Genomic DNA, 15803 nt, shown 5'->3' with positions numbered 1-15803 from the left:
AGAGCTCCATAGCACCAGAGCTCCATAGCTCCAGCCTGGGTGGCTGGTGGCTCCATAGCTCCATACTTCCATAGCTCCAGTCAGAGAGTTGGCGAAAATTGCACTAAGTGCGAAAGCCCATTCATTTACAAGGGCGTGTCCACAAGGCGGCGACATTTCCCCGTTACCGGTGGCTGCGCGGCAGGAGAGTGACAGAGCTTATCCGAGCGGCTGGAACTCTGCGCCGGCGTGGTCGAACGGCTGGCCTCGGTAGTTGAGGTACCAGGGGTGGGCCGGGGAGCTCCAGGCGGGTCTTGTGAGAGAGTGAAGCCGAGCGGCTGGAACTCTGGGCCGGCCTGGTCGAGCGGCTGGCCTCGGTAGTTGAGGTACCAGGGGCGGGCTGGGGAGCTCCAGGCGGGGCTTGTGAGAGAGTGAAGCCGAGCGGCTGGAACTCTGGGCCGGCGTGGTTGAGCCACGGAGGGTGCTGGCTGGTGGCTCCATAGCTCCATAGCTCCATAGCTCCATACTTCCATAGCTCCATACTTCCATAGCTCCAGACTTCCATAGCTCCATAGCTCCATAGCTCCATAGCTCCATAGCTCCATAGCACCAGAGCTCCAGAGCTCCATAGCACCAGAGCTCCAGAGCTCCATAGCTCCATAGCTCCATAGCCCCAGAGCTCCATAGCTCCATAGCTCCATAGCTCCAGAGCTCCATACTTCCATAGCTCCAGAGCTCCAGCCTGTCTGGTGGCTCCATAGCTCCATAGCTCCATACTTGCAGCCACGGAGCTGGCGAAAATTGCACTAAGTGCGAAAGCCCATTCATTTACAACGGCGTGTCCACAAGGCGGCGACATTTCCCCGTTACCGGTGGCTGCTTAGCGGGAGAGTGACAGAGCTTATCCGAGCGGCTGGAACTCTGGGCCGGCCTGGTCGAGCGGCTGGCCTCGGTAGTTGAGGTACCAGGGGCGGGCTGGGGAGCTCCAGGCGGGGCTTGTGAGAGAGTGTAGCCGAGCGGCTGGAACTCTGGGCCGGCGTGGTTGAGCAGCATGCCCGCGGAGGTGGCTCTTCCATAGGCACGGAGGGTGCTGGAGCTCCACACTTCCCTAGGCACGGAGGGTGCTGGAGCTCCACACTTCCATAGGCAGGGAGGGTGCTGGAGCTCCACACTTCCATAGGCAGGGAGGGTGCTGGAGCTCCACACTTCCATAGGCAGGGAGGGTGCTGGAGCTCCACACTTCCATAGGCAGGGAGGGTGCTGGAGCTCCACACTTCCATAGGCAGGGAGGGTGCTGGAGCTCCACACTTCCATAGGCAGGGAGGGTGCTGGAGCTCCACACTTCCATAGGCAGGGAGGGTGCTGGAGCTCCACACTTCCATAGGCAGGGAGGGTGCTGGAGCTCCACACTTCCATAGGCAGGGAGGGTGCTGGAGCTCCACACTTCCATAGGCAGGGAGGGTGCTGGAGCTCCACACTTCCATAGGCAGGGAGGGTGCTGGAGCTCCACACTTCCATAGGCAGGGAGGGTGCTGGAGCTCCACACTTCCATAGGCAGGGAGGGTGCTGGAGCTCCACACTTCCATAGGCAGGGAGGGTGCTGGAGCTCCACACTTCCATAGGCAGGGAGGGTGCTGGAGCTCCACACTTCCATAGGCAGGGAGGGTGCTGGAGCTCCACACTTCCATAGGCAGGGAGGGTGCTGGAGCTCCACACTTCCATAGGCAGGGAGGGTGCTGGAGCTCCACACTTCCATAGGCAGGGAGGGTGCTGGAGCTCCACACTTCCATAGGCAGGGAGGGTGCTGGAGCTCCACACTTCCATAGGCAGGGAGGGTGCTGGAGCTCCACACTTCCATAGGCAGGGAGGGTGCTGGAGCTCCACACTTCCATAGGCAGGGAGGGTGCTGGAGCTCCACATCCACACTTCCAGCCACTGCATGCTGGCACTTCCACCTTGCTTGCTAAGTCGGCGTGATCTTGCCCAAAAAGTCCCTCCTCACCTCCAGCTGGAAGTGGAAAAAAATCCTCCACCTGCTTGGCCGAGGTTCTGGAAGCCAGCAGCTCGCAGAATGTTGCCAAAGTTTCACTGGAAGGAAAAGAAAAGAGAAGACCGAGTGCGCATTTCACCTACCGCCGAATGTCCACAAGAGGGAAGTGTCACTCCGTCGCAGAATCTGCGCCGACGCACTCGGCACCCTTCGAATTTATGGTGCCGGTGCGGGTGTTCTGGGTGCAAAAAGGCCGCCCAAGTGGTAGAAAAAAATCAGACTTCGTCTCTTAGGTCGAAATTAATGCCAAGTTTTGAAATGCGCTGGCAGGGGTGGACCAGGGCCCGTTACAAGTGCTTAGCCGAGGTCCTGGAAGCCTAACCCGGCGTGATCTTGTGCAAAAAGCCGCTGCTGAGCTCCAGCTGGAAGTGTAAAAAGAACCGGGCTGGATCAAAAAAAGAACCGGGCGGCCCGTTAAAATTGCTTAGCCGAGGTCCTGGAAGCCTAACACGGCGTGTTCTTGTGCAAAAAGCCGCTCCCGAGCTCCAGCTGGAAGTGTAAAAAGAACCAGGCTGGATAAAAAAAAGAACCGGGCTGGATCAAAAAAGAACCGGGCGACCCGTTAAAATTGCTTAGCCGAGGTCCTGGAAGCCTAACACGGCGTGATCTTGTGCAAAAAGCCGCTCCCGAGCTCCAGCTGGAAGTGTAAAAAGAACCAGGCTGGATAAAAAAAAGAACCGGGCTGGATCAAAAAAGAACCGGGCGACCCGTTAAAATTGCTTAGCCGAGGTCCTGGAAGCCTAACACGGCGTGTTCTTGTGCAAAAAGCCGCTCCCGAGCTCCAGCTGGAAGTGTAAAAAGAACCGGGCTGGATCAAAAAAGAACCGGGCGACCCGTTAAAATTGCTTAGCCGAGGTCCTGGAAGCCTAACCCGGCGTGATCTTGTGCAAATAGCCGCTGCCGAGCTCCAGCTGGAAGTGTGAAAAGAACCGGGCTGGATAAAAAAAAGAACCGGGCTGGATCAAAAAAGAACCGGGCGACCCGTTAAAATTGCTTAGCCGAGGTCCTGGAAGCCTAACACGGCGTGATCTTGTGCAAAAAGCCGCTCCCGAGCTCCAGCTGGAAGTGTGAAAAGAACCGGGCTGGATAAAAAAAAGAACCGGGCTGGATCAAAAAAGAACCGGGCGACCCGTTAAAATTGCTTAGCCGAGGTCCTGGAAGCCTAACCCGGCGTGATCTTGTGCAAATAGCCGCTGCCGAGCTCCAGCTGGAAGTGTGAAAAGAACCGGGCTGGATAAAAAACAAAGAACCGGGCTGGATCAAAAAAGAACCGGGCGACCCGTTAAAATTGCTTAGCCGAGGTCCTGGAAGCCTAACACGGCGTGATCTTGTGCAAAAAGCCGCTCCCGAGCTCCAGCTGGAAGTGTAAAAAGAACCGGGCTGGATAAAAAAAGAACCGGGCTGGATCAAAAAAAGAACCGGGCGACCCGTTAAAATTGCTTAGCCGAGGTCCTGGAAGCCTAACCCGGCGTGATCTTGTGCAAATAGCCGCTGCCGAGCTCCAGCTGGAAGTGTGAAAAGAACCGGGCTGGATAAAAAAAAGAACCGGGCTGGATCAAAAAAGAACCGGGCGACCCGTTAAAATTGCTTAGCCGAGGTCCTGGAAGCCTAACACGGCGTGTTCTTGTGCAAAAAGCCGCTCCCGAGCTCCAGCTGGAAGTGTAAAAAGAACCAGGCTGGATAAAAAAGAAGAACCGGGCTGGATCAAAAAAGAACCGGGCGACCCGTTAAAATTGCTTAGCCGAGGTCCTGGAAGCCTAACACGGCGTGATCTTGTGCAAAAAGCCGCTCCCGAGCTCCAGCTGGAAGTGTAAAAAGAACCGGGCTGGATAAAAAAAGAACCGGGCTGGATCAAAAAAAGAACCGGGCGACCCGTTAAAATTGCTTAGCCGAGGTCCTGGAAGCCTAACCCGGCGTGATCTTGTGCAAATAGCCGCTGCCGAGCTCCAGCTGGAAGTGTGAAAAGAACCGGGCTGGATAAAAAAAAGAACCGGGCTGGATCAAAAAAGAACCGGGCGACCCGTTAAAATTGCTTAGCCGAGGTCCTGGAAGCCTAACACGGCGTGTTCTTGTGCAAAAAGCCGCTCCCGAGCTCCAGCTGGAAGTGTAAAAAGAACCAGGCTGGATAAAAAAGAAGAACCGGGCTGGATCAAAAAAGAACCGGGCGACCCGTTAAAATTGCTTAGCCGAGGTCCTGGAAGCCTAACACGGCGTGATCTTGTGCAAAAAGCCGCTCCCGAGCTCCAGCTGGAAGTGTAAAAAGAACCGGGCTGGATAAAAAAAGAACCGGGCTGGATAAAAAAAAGAACCGGGCGACCCGTTAAAATTGCTTAGCCGAGGTCCTGGAAGCCTAACACGGCGTGTTCTTGTGCAAAAAGCCGCTCCCGAGCTCCAGCTGGAAGTGTAAAAAGAACCAGGCTGGATAAAAAAAAGAACCGGGCTGGATCAAAAAAGAACCGGGCGACCCGTTAAAATTGCTTAGCCGAGGTCCTGGAAGCCTAACACGGCGTGATCTTGTGCAAAAAGCCGCTCCCGAGCTCCAGCTGGAAGTGTAAAAAGAACCAGGCTGGATAAAAAAAAGAACCGGGCTGGATCAAAAAAGAACCGGGCGACCCGTTAAAATTGCTTAGCCGAGGTCCTGGAAGCCTAACACGGCGTGTTCTTGTGCAAAAAGCCGCTCCCGAGCTCCAGCTGGAAGTGTAAAAAGAACCAGGCTGGATAAAAAAAAAGAACCGGGCTGGATAAAAAAAAGAACCGGGCGACCCGTTAAAATTGCTTAGCCGAGGTCCTGGAAGCCTAACACGGCGTGATCTTGTGCAAAAAGCCGCTCCCGAGCTCCAGCTGGAAGTGTAAAAAGAACCAGGCTGGATAAAAAAAAGAACCGGGCTGGATCAAAAAAGAACCGGGCGACCCGTTAAAATTGCTTAGCCGAGGTCCTGGAAGCCTAACACGGCGTGTTCTTGTGCAAAAAGCCGCTCCCGAGCTCCAGCTGGAAGTGTAAAAAGAACCAGGCTGGATAAAAAAAAAGAACCGGGCTGGATCAAAAAAGAACCGGGCGACCCGTTAAAATTGCTTAGCCGAGGTCCTGGAAGCCTAACACGGCGTGATCTTGTGCAAAAAGCCGCTCCCGAGCTCCAGCTGGAAGTGTAAAAAGAACCAGGCTGGATAAAAAAAAGAACCGGGCTGGATCAAAAAAGAACCGGGCGACCCGTTAAAATTGCTTAGCCGAGGTCCTGGAAGCCTAACACGGCGTGTTCTTGTGCAAAAAGCCGCTCCCGAGCTCCAGCTGGAAGTGTAAAAAGAACCAGGCTGGATAAAAAAAAGAACCGGGCTGGATCAAAAAAGAACCGGGCGACCCGTTAAAATTGCTTAGCCGAGGTCCTGGAAGCCTAACACGGCGTGATCTTGTGCAAAAAGCCGCTCCCGAGCTCCAGCTGGAAGTGTAAAAAGAACCGGGCTGGATAAAAAAAGAACCGGGCTGGATCAAAAAAGAACCGGGCGACCCGTTAAAATTGCTTAGCCGAGGTCCTGGAAGCCTAACCCGGCGTGATCTTGTGCAAAAAGCCGCTCCCGAGCTCCAGCTGGAAGTGTAAAAAGAACCGGGCTGGATAAAAAAAAGAACCGGGCTGGATCAAAAAAGAACCGGGCGACCCGTTAAAATTGCTTCGCCGAGGTCCTGGAAGCCTAACACGGCGTGATCTTGTGCAAAAAGCCGCTCCCGAGCTCCAGCTGGAAGTGTAAAAAGAACCGGGCTGGATAAAAAAAAGAACCGGGCTGGATCAAAAAAGAACCGGGCGACCCGTTAAAATTGCTTAGCCGAGGTCCTGGAAGCCTAACACGGCGTGATCTTGTGCAAAAAGCCGCTCCCGAGCTCCAGCTGGAAGTGTAAAAAGAACCGGGCTGGATAAAAAAAGAACCGGGCTGGATCAAAAAAGAACCGGGCGACCCGTTAAAATTGCTTAGCCGAGGTCCTGGAAGCCTAACACGGCGTGATCTTGTGCAAAAAGCCGCTCCCGAGCTCCAGCTGGAAGTGTAAAAAGAACCGGGCTGGATAAAAAAAAGAACCGGGCTGGTTCAAAAAAGAACCGGGCAACCCGTTAAAATTGCTTCGCCGAGGTCCTGGAAGCCTAACCCGGCGTGATCTTGCCCGAAATTCGGCCTCTATACTTCCATTTTAGGTACCAGGCGCTCATAGTGTGTTGGTCCCACTAGTCAGTGTACTGGTCCCACTCGCTAGTGTACTGGTCCCCCTAGTCAGTGTACTCATCCAGTTACCCCCCGTTTTCCAAAACACCATCGGCACGTATAAGGGGGGGACTCCTGAGAGAGATGAGGTATATGGCAGCGCAACACCAATCCGCTCCGCGCTGGTTCCCATGTCGGCTACGGATGAATAAAACCAGCCTGTCCCCCCTGGAGCTCACGAGACACGGAATTTTTTCTAAGTGCCAACGGCTCTTCCGAGCAAACGTGTCCGCTCCGGCTGGTTCCCCCGTCGGCCTCGAATGACGAAAAATGCCGGTCTCCGCCCGGAGCTCATGACAAACGAAAAATTTTCTAAGTGCCAACGGCACTAGCGAGCGAATGTGTCCGCTCGGCGCTGGTTCCCGGGTCGAACCCGGAAGACGAAAAACGCCGCTCTCCGCCCGGAGCTCATGACAAACGAAAAATTTTCTAAGTGCCAACGGCACTAGCGAGCGAATGTGTCCGCTCGGCGCTGGTTCCCGGGTCGAACCCGGAAGACGAAAAACGCCGCTCTCCGCCCGGAGCTCATGACAAACGAAAAATTTTCTAAGTGCCAACGGCACTAGCGAGCGAATGTGTCCGCTCGGCGCTGGTTCCCGGGTCGAACCCGGAAGACGAAAAACGCCGCTCTCCGCCCGGAGCTCATGACAAACGAAAAATTTTCTAAGTGCCAACGGCACTAGCGAGCGAATGTGTCCGCTCGGCGCTGGTTCCCGGGTCGAACCCGGAAGACGAAAAACGCCGCTCTCCGCCCGGAGCTCATGACAAACGAAAAATTTTCTAAGTGCCAACGGCACTAGCGAGCGAATGTGTCCGCTCGGCGCTGGTTCCCGGGTCGAACCCGGAAGACGAAAAACGCCGCTCTCCGCCCGGAGCTCATGACAAACGAAAAATTTTCTAAGTGCCAACGGCACTAGCGAGCGAATGTGTCCGCTCGGCGCTGGTTCCCGGGTCGAACCCGGAAGACGAAAAACGCCGCTCTCCGCCCGGAGCTCATGACAAACGAAAAATTTTCTAAGTGCCAACGGCACTAGCGAGCGAATGTGTCCGCTCGGCGCTGGTTCCCGGGTCGAACCCGGAAGACGAAAAACGCCGCTCTCCGCCCGGAGCTCATGACAAACGAAAAATTTTCTAAGTGCCAACGGCACTAGCGAGCGAATGTGTCCGCTCGGCGCTGGTTCCCGGGTCGAACCCGGAAGACAAAAAACGCCGGTCTCCGCCCGGAGCTCATGACAAACGAAAAATTTTCTAAGTGCCAACGGCACTAGCGAGCGAATGTGTCCGCTCGGCGCTGGTTCCCGGGTCGAACCCGGAAGACGAAAAACGCCGCTCTCCGCCCGGAGCTCATGACAAACGAAAAATTTTCTAAGTGCCAACGGCACTTGCGAGCGAATGTGTCCGCTCGGCGCTGGTTCCCGGGTCGGACCCGGAAGACGAAAAACGCCGGTCTCCGCCCGGAGCTCATGACAAACGAAAAATTTTCTAAGTGCCAACGGCACTAGCGAGCGAATGTGTCCGCTCGGCGCTGGTTCCCGGGTCGGACCCGGAAGACGAAAAACGCCGGTCCTCGCCTGGAGGTCCCAGCAAAATCGGCGAAAAAACGACTAAGTGTCAACTTTCGAAAAAACGACTAAGTGCCCACGGCTCTGCGGGGCTTGTGAGTCCGCCCCGCGCCGGTTCGGTGGTCGGCCTCAAAAAGCAAAAAATCAGCCTCTCTCCCTGGAGCTCACCTCGAGGTACCAGGGGGTGAGGTACCCGGGCTAAGGTGCAGTACCTTTTTTGGTCTTCAGGTGCGCCAGAGTACAATGAAATGGTCCCAGTAGTCAGTGTACTCATCGACTTTCCCCCCGTTTTCCAAAGCACCTCGTTTACGAGTATGGAGGAGATGGTGCTGGTCTCCCCACGGCGTCGGACACGCCGTCCTCGACAGCACAAGGTCGGATAGAAGACCTGGAAAGCGCCGTGGCACGCGCTGGAGGTGGGCACTTTGGCGAAAAAACGACTAAGTGTCAACTTTCGAAAAAACGACTAAGTGTCAACTTTCGAAAAAACGGCTAAGTGTCAACTTTCGAAAAAACGACTAAGTGTCACCTCTCTGAAAAAATGGCAAAGTGTCGCCTCTCTGAAATTTTTCTAAGTGCCCACGGCTCTGCGGGCTCGTGCATCCGAGCCGCGCCGGTTCTGCAACCGGCCTAGAATGACGAAAAATAACGGTCTCCTCCTGGAGCTCACAGCCAATTGTGGCGAAAAAGTGGCAAAGTGCCCACGGCCCTGCCGAGCTTTGGCGTCCGCTCAGCGCCGGTGCCGCAGTCGGCCTCGAATGACGAAAAATGACGGTCTCCTCCTGGAGCTCACAGCCAACTTGGCAAAAAGTTTCTAAGTGCCCACGGCCCTGCCGAGCTTTGGCGTCCGCCCAGCGCCGGTTCCGCAGTCGGCCTCGAATGACGAAAAATAACGGTCTCCTCCTGGAGCTCACAGCCAACTTGGCAAAAAGTTTCTAAGTGCCCACGGCCCTGCCGAGCTTTGGCGTCCGCTCAGCGCCGGTGCCGCAGTCGGCCTCGAATGACGAAAAATGACGGTCTCCTCCTGGAGCTCACAGCCAACTTGGCAAAAAGTTTCTAAGTGCCCACGGCCCTGCCGAGCTTTGGCGTCCGCCCAGCGCCGGTTCCGCAGTCGGCCTCGAATGACGAAAAATAACGGTCTCCTCCTGGAGCTCACAGCCAACTTGGCAAAAAGTTTCTAAGTGCCCACGGCCCTGCCGAGCTTTGGCGTCCGCCCAGCGCCGGTTCCGCAGTCGGCCTCGAATGACGAAAAATAACGGTCTCCTCCTGGAGCTCACAGCCAACTTGGCAAAAAGTTTCTAAGTGCCCACGGCCCTGCCGAGCTTTGGCGTCCGCCCAGCGCCGGTTCCGCAGTCGGCCTCGAATGACGAAAAATAACGGTCTCCTCCTGGAGCTCACAGCCAACTTGGCAAAAAGTTTCTAAGTGCCCACGGCCCTGCCGAGCTTTGGCGTCCGCCCAGCGCCGGTTCCGCAGTCGGCCTCGAATGACGAAAAATAACGGTCTCCTCCTGGAGCTCACAGCCAACTTGGCAAAAAGTTTCTAAGTGCCCACGGCCCTGCCGAGCTTTGGCGTCCGCCCAGCGCCGGTTCCGCAGTCGGCCTCGAATGACGAAAAATAACGGTCTCCTCCTGGAGCTCACAGCCAACTTGGCAAAAAGTTTCTAAGTGCCCACGGCCCTGCCGAGCTTTGGCGTCCGCTCAGCGCCGGTTCCGCAGTCGGCCTCGAATGACGAAAAATAACGGTCTCCTCCTGGAGCTCACAGCCAACTTGGCAAAAAGTTTCTAAGTGCCCACGGCCCTGCCGAGCTTTGGCGTCCGCCCAGCGCCGGTTCCGCAGTCGGCCTCGAATGACGAAAAATAACGGTCTCCTCCTGGAGCTCACAGCCAACTTGGCAAAAAGTTTCTAAGTGCCCACGGCCCTGCCGAGCTTTGACGTCCGCCCAGCGCCGGTTCCGCAGTCGGCCTCGAATGACGAAAAATAACGGTCTCCTCCTGGAGCTCACAGCCAACTTGGCAAAAAGTTTCTAAGTGCCCACGGCCCTGCCGAGCTTTGGCGTCCGCCCAGCGCCGGTTCCGCAGTCGGCCTCGAATAACGAAAAATAACGGTCTCCTCCTGGAGCTCACAGCCAACTTGGCAAAAAGTTTCTAAGTGCCCACGGCCCTGCCGAGCTTTGGCGTCCGCCCAGCGCCGGTTCCGCAGTCGGCCTCGAATGACGAAAAATAACGGTCTCCTCCTGGAGCTCACAGCCAACTTGGCAAAAAGTTTCTAAGTGCCCACGGCCCTGCCGAGCTTTGGCGTCCGCCCAGCGCCGGTTCCGCAGTCGGCCTCGAATGACGAAAAATAACGGTCTCCTCCTGGAGCTCACAGCCAACTTGGCAAAAAGTTTCTAAGTGCCCACGGCCCTGCCGAGCTTTGGCGTCCGCCCAGCGCCGGTTCCGCAGTCGGCCTCGAATGACGAAAAATAACGGTCTCCTCCTGGAGCTCACAGCCAACTTGGCAAAAAGTTTCTAAGTGTCACATCTCTGAAAAAACGGCTAAGTGTCGACTTTCGAAAAAACGGCAAAGTGTCACATCTCTGAAAAAACGGCTAAGTGTCGACTTTCGAAAAAACGGCTAAGTGTCAACTTTCGAAAAAACGGCTAAGTGTCGCCTCTCTGAAAAAACGGCAAAGTGTCAACTTTCGAAAAAACGACAGAGTGTCGCCTCTCTGAAAAAACGACTAAGTGTCGACTCTGAGAAAATGGCAAAGTGCCCACGGCTCTGCGGGCTCGTGCATCCGACCCGCGCCGGTTCCCCAGCCGGCCTGAAATAAGGCAAAACCAGCCTCTCCGCCTGGAGCTCAGAGCCAACTTGGCGAATATTTTCTAAGTGCCCACGGCTCTGCGTGGCTACGGCGTCTGCCCAGCGCCGGTTCCTGGGTCGAACCCCGAGGACGAGGAATGCCGGTCTCCGCCTGGAGGTCCCAGCTTAATCGGCGAAAATTTTCTAAGTGCCCACGGCTCTGCCGGGCTCGTGCATCCGACCCGCGCCGGTTCCCCAGCCGGCCTGAAATAAGGCAAAACCAGGCTCTCCCCCTGGAGCTCAGAGCCAATTGTGGCGAAAAAACGACTAAGTGTCAACTTTCGAAAAAACGACTAAGTGTCAACTTTCCAAAAAAACGGCTAAGTGTCGACTTTCGAAAAAACGGCTAAGTGTCAACTTTCGAAAAAACGACTAAGTGTCGCCTCTGAAAAAACGACTAAGTGTCGCCTCTCTGAAAAAACGACTAAGTGCCCACGGCTCTGCGGGGCTTGTGAGTCCGCCCCGCGCCGGTTCGGCGGTCGGCCTCAAAAAGCGAAAAATCAGCCTCTCTCCCTGGAGCTCACCAAAAATTTGTCGAAATTTTTCTAAGTTCTCCTCGAGGTACCAGGGGGTGAGGTACCCGGGCTAAGGTGCAGTACCTTTTTTGGTCTTCAGGTGCGCCAGAGTACAATGAAATGGTCCCAGTAGTCAGTGTACTCATCGACTTTCCCCCCGTTTTCCAAAGCACCCCGTTTACGAGTATGGAGGAGATGGTGCTGGTCTCCCCACGGCGTCGGACACGCCGTCCTCGACAGCACAAGGTCGGATAGAAGACCTGAAAAGCGCCGTGGCACGCGCTGGAGGTGTCACTGTGGCGAAAAAGTGACTAAGTGTCAACTTTCGAAAAAACGGCTAAGTGTCAACTTTCGAAAAAACGGCTAAGTGTCAACTTTCGAAAAAACGGCTAAGTGTCAACTTTCGAAAAAACGACTAAGTGTCGCCTCTCTGAAAAAACGGCAAAGTGTCAACTTTCGAAAAAACGACTAAGTGTCAACTTTCGAAAAAACGACTAAGTGTCACCTCTCTGAAAAAATGGCAAAGTGTCAACTGCGAATGTGGTGGTGCATGGAAGGAAGTGGAGGACGGCCGCCTCCTTAAACACAGGCCGAAGAGGAGCGTCAGGGCCGGCTCCTTAAACACGGACCGAGTGTCGCCCTTAACACAGACCAAGCGGAGGACGGCCGCCTCCCTAAATACAGGCCGAACCGGAGCGCGAGGGCCGCTCCTTAAACACGGACCGAGTGTCGCCCTTAACACAGACCAAGGGGAGGACGGCCGCCTCCTTAAACACAGGCCGGAGAGGAGCGTCAGGGCCAGGCTCCTCAAACATGGACCGAGTGTCGCCCTTAACACAGACCAAGGGGAGGACGGCCGCCTCCTTAAACACAGGCCGGAGAGGAGCGTCAGGGCCAGGCTCCTCAAACATGGACCGAGTGTCGCCCTTAACACAGACCAAGGGGAGGACGGCCGCCTCCTTAAACACAGGCCGGAGAGGAGCGTCAGGGCCAGGCTCCTCAAACATGGACCGAGTGTCGCCCTTAACACGGACCAAGGGGAGGACGGCCGCCTCCTTAAACACAGGCCGGAGAGGAGCGTCAGGGCCAGGCTCCTCAAACATGGACCGAGTGTCGCCCTTAACACGGACCAAGGGGAGGACGGCCGCCTCCTTAAACACAGGCCGGAGAGGAGCGTCAGGGCCAGGCTCCTCAAACATGGACCGAGTGTCGCCCTTAACACGGACCAAGGGGAGGACGGCCGCCTCCTTAAACACAGGCCGGAGAGGAGCGTCAGGGCCAGGCTCCTCAAACATGGACCGAGTGTCGCCCTTAACACGGACCAAGGGGAGGACGGCCGCCTCCTTAAACACAGGCCGGAGAGGAGCGTCAGGGCCAGGCTCCTCAAACATGGACCGAGTGTCGCCCTTAACACGGACCAAGGGGAGGACGGCCGCCTCCTTAAACACAGGCCGGAGAGGAGCGTCAGGGCCAGGCTCCTCAAACATGGACCGAGTGTCGCCCTTAACACGGACCAAGGGGAGGACGGCCGCCTCCTTAAACACAGGCCGGAGAGGAGCGTCAGGGCCAGGCTCCTCAAACATGGACAGAGTGTCGCCCTTAACACAGACCAAGCGGAGGACGGCCGCCTCCCTAAATACAGGCCGAACCGGAGCGCGAGTGTCGCTCCTTAAACACGGACCGAGTGGAGGACGGCCGCCTCCTTAAACACAGGCCGAACAAAATGACACAAAGTGTCAACTGCGAATGTTGTCCATCCAAGGAAGGAGCGTGATGCCCGGCCGGCTCCTTAAACACAGGCCGAGAGTCGCCCCGGACGGTCCGCCTCGCGGCGCCCGTCTGCTCGGATAAAATGACACAAAGTGTCAACTACGAATGTTGTCCATCCAAGGAGGGAGCGTGATGCCCGGCCGGCTCCGAAAACACAGGCCGAGAGTCGCCCCGGACGGTCCGCCTCGCGGCGCCCGTCTGCTCGGATAAAATGACACAAAGTGTCAACTGCGAATGTTGTCCATCCAAGGAAGGAGCGTGATGCCCGGCCGGCTCCTTAAACACAGGCCGAGAGTCGCCCCGGACGGTCCGCCTCGCGGCGCCCGCCCGCTCGGATAAAATGACACAAAGTGTCAACTACGAATGTTGTCCATCCAAGGAAGGAGCGTGATGCCCGGCCGGCTCCTTAAACACAGGCCGAGAGTCGCCCCGGACGGTCGCCTCGCGGCGCCCGTCTGCTCGGATAAAATGACACAAAGTGTCAACTACGAATGTTGTCCATCCAAGGAGGGAGCGTGATGCCCGGCCGGCTCCGAAAACACAGGCCGAGAGTCGCCCCGGACGGTCCGCCTCGCGGCGCCCGTCTGCTCGGATAAAATGACACAAAGTGTCAACTGCGAATGTTGTCCATCCAAGGAAGGAGCGTGATGCCCGGCCGGCTCCTTAAACACAGGCCGAGAGTCGCCCCGGACGGTCCGCCTCGCGGCGCCCGCCCGCTCGGATAAAATGACACAAAGTGTCAACTACGAATGTTGTCCATCCAAGGAAGGAGCGTGATGCCCGGCCGGCTCCTTAAACACAGGCCGAGAGTCGCCCCGGACGGTCGCCTCGCGGCGCCCGTCTGCTCGGATAAAATGACACAAAGTGTCAACTACGAATGTTGTCCATCCAAGGAGGGAGCGTGATGCCCGGCCGGCTCCGAAAACACAGGCCGAGAGTCGCCCCGGACGGTCCGCCTCGCGGCGCCCGTCTGCTCGGATAAAATGACACAAAGTGTCAACTGCGAATGTTGTCCATCCAAGGAAGGAGCGTGATGCCCGGCCGGCTCCTTAAACACAGGCCGAGAGTCGCCCCGGACGGTCCGCCTCGCGGCGCCCGCCCGCTCGGATAAAATGACACAAAGTGTCAACTACGAATGTTGTCCATCCAAGGAGGGAGCGTGAGGCCCGGCCGGCTCCGAAAACACAGGCCGAGAGTCGCCCCGGACGGTCCGCCTCTCGAGGCGCCCGCCCGCTCGGATAAAATGACACAAAGTGTCAACTACGAATGTTGTCCATCCAAGGAGGGAGCGTGATGCCCGGCCGGCTCCGAAAACACAGGCCGAGATTCGACCCCGGACGGGCCGTCTTCTCCCGGCGCCCGCCCGCGTACGCCCCCCATCCCCGGTCGCCCGTCTGCTCCCGGCGGGCCTCCGAGTACCCCCTCACCCAACTGACCGACTGGCACTCATGACCCGCCTTGGTAGGGCCTCCATCGGCCTCGGCTCGTCCGACGTCGGGTGGACGGTTCCTACCCACTGCGGGTCGCACTCTAGCGCCCCGGCCGCCGCGTGAGCGTGCGCTCCCCGCGCCGCCCCGCAGGCCCCGGCGCGACCGTACTGCGGCGAGACCGAGACGACCCGGTTTGGCATCCATCCCACCTAGCCACGATCCACGGAGGCCGAGCGAGCGGCTGAGTGTCGGGCGCCGCGCGTGCGAGCGTCCGCCGGCCGCGCCGGTCCTTCCGCGAATGTCGTTTCTCAAACCCTCCGGCTTGATAGCGGCGGCACCACGGGAAGCCGTCCACACACACACCGTCCGACCTCTATCCGAAAAGCCTTCCCGACCAACCGCGGTCGCGGGGGCGTCTGTCGCTCCGCATCGGGGGGGCGTATGGCTTCCGCGCTACGCGCTGCGGGCTCGGGGGGGCCGCAACGGCTGAGTCTGACTCGGCCGGGGCGCAGCTTCCCTCCCGGCAGTCAGCAATAGTGCCGATCGCGCCTGCCACCAGCCCCCTCCCCGACGGGTTCGTCGGCGCCGGCTGGCCGCCGTCCGCCTTCGTTCCCCGAGGGTTCCCAACCAGCGCCGATCCAACTCCGCATCCTGGCCGCACGCAGTGCGTGCCTCGCGCGGGTAAGTCGCCGGCGCAGCGCCGCAGCTCCCGACCCCCGCGTACGGGAATAGTTGAGGGCCTCAGCGGGCCGCACCGACCGAGTCCGACTCGGGCCGGGGCGCAGATTCCCGCTTGGGTGACCGAACGTTCTCTGCTCGGGCCGGAGGGCCGACGCCCGTCCCCCCCCGTCGTCCCCCACGGACCGCCTCCGAGGCCACTTCGCACGGCTCATCCTCGGCTCCCTACCAATGCTTAATCGATGGGGCCGCCCGGCCGGATTCGCGCCACCCTGTCCACCGCGAGTCTCCCCAGACTAACCCGAGTTACCGCCCAGCTCGCCTAACCTTGCACTCGCTCTGCCAAACGGTCGTGTAGTCGGCGGGCCGTCCTACGGGTCGCCCTCCCTCCCCAAACGCGCGGCGGGATAGCGGCAAGGCGGCGGCGGCGGCCAGCGGCGTCGGGGCGCTCGCACCGGAGAAGAGGCGTCTTACGAGGCCGGGCGCAGCTCCCTCTCGTTTACTTGCTGAGTAGCGGCGCTCGAAGGTTCCGCGGCGAGCGCGGCTCATCCCATTGAATGTCCCTGCACCAGGCTCCATCGAAGGGCCGCCCGGCCGGATTCGCACCCCCCTGTCCACCGCGAAGTCCCCTCGACTAACCCGAGTTACCGCCCAGTTCGCCTAACCTTGCATCGCCCCGCCAAACGAGCGAGTTGTCGGCCGTCCTGCGGGTCGCCACCGGCCCCAAACGTG

The sequence above is a fragment of the Syngnathus leptorhynchus genome, unplaced genomic scaffold, assembly GCF_054491065.1.
Source record: "Syngnathus leptorhynchus isolate UIUO unplaced genomic scaffold, UIUO_Slep HiC_scaffold_33, whole genome shotgun sequence".
Classification (NCBI taxonomy): domain Eukaryota; kingdom Metazoa; phylum Chordata; class Actinopteri; order Syngnathiformes; family Syngnathidae; genus Syngnathus; species Syngnathus leptorhynchus.
Note: the sequence above shows the minus strand (reverse complement) of the source record.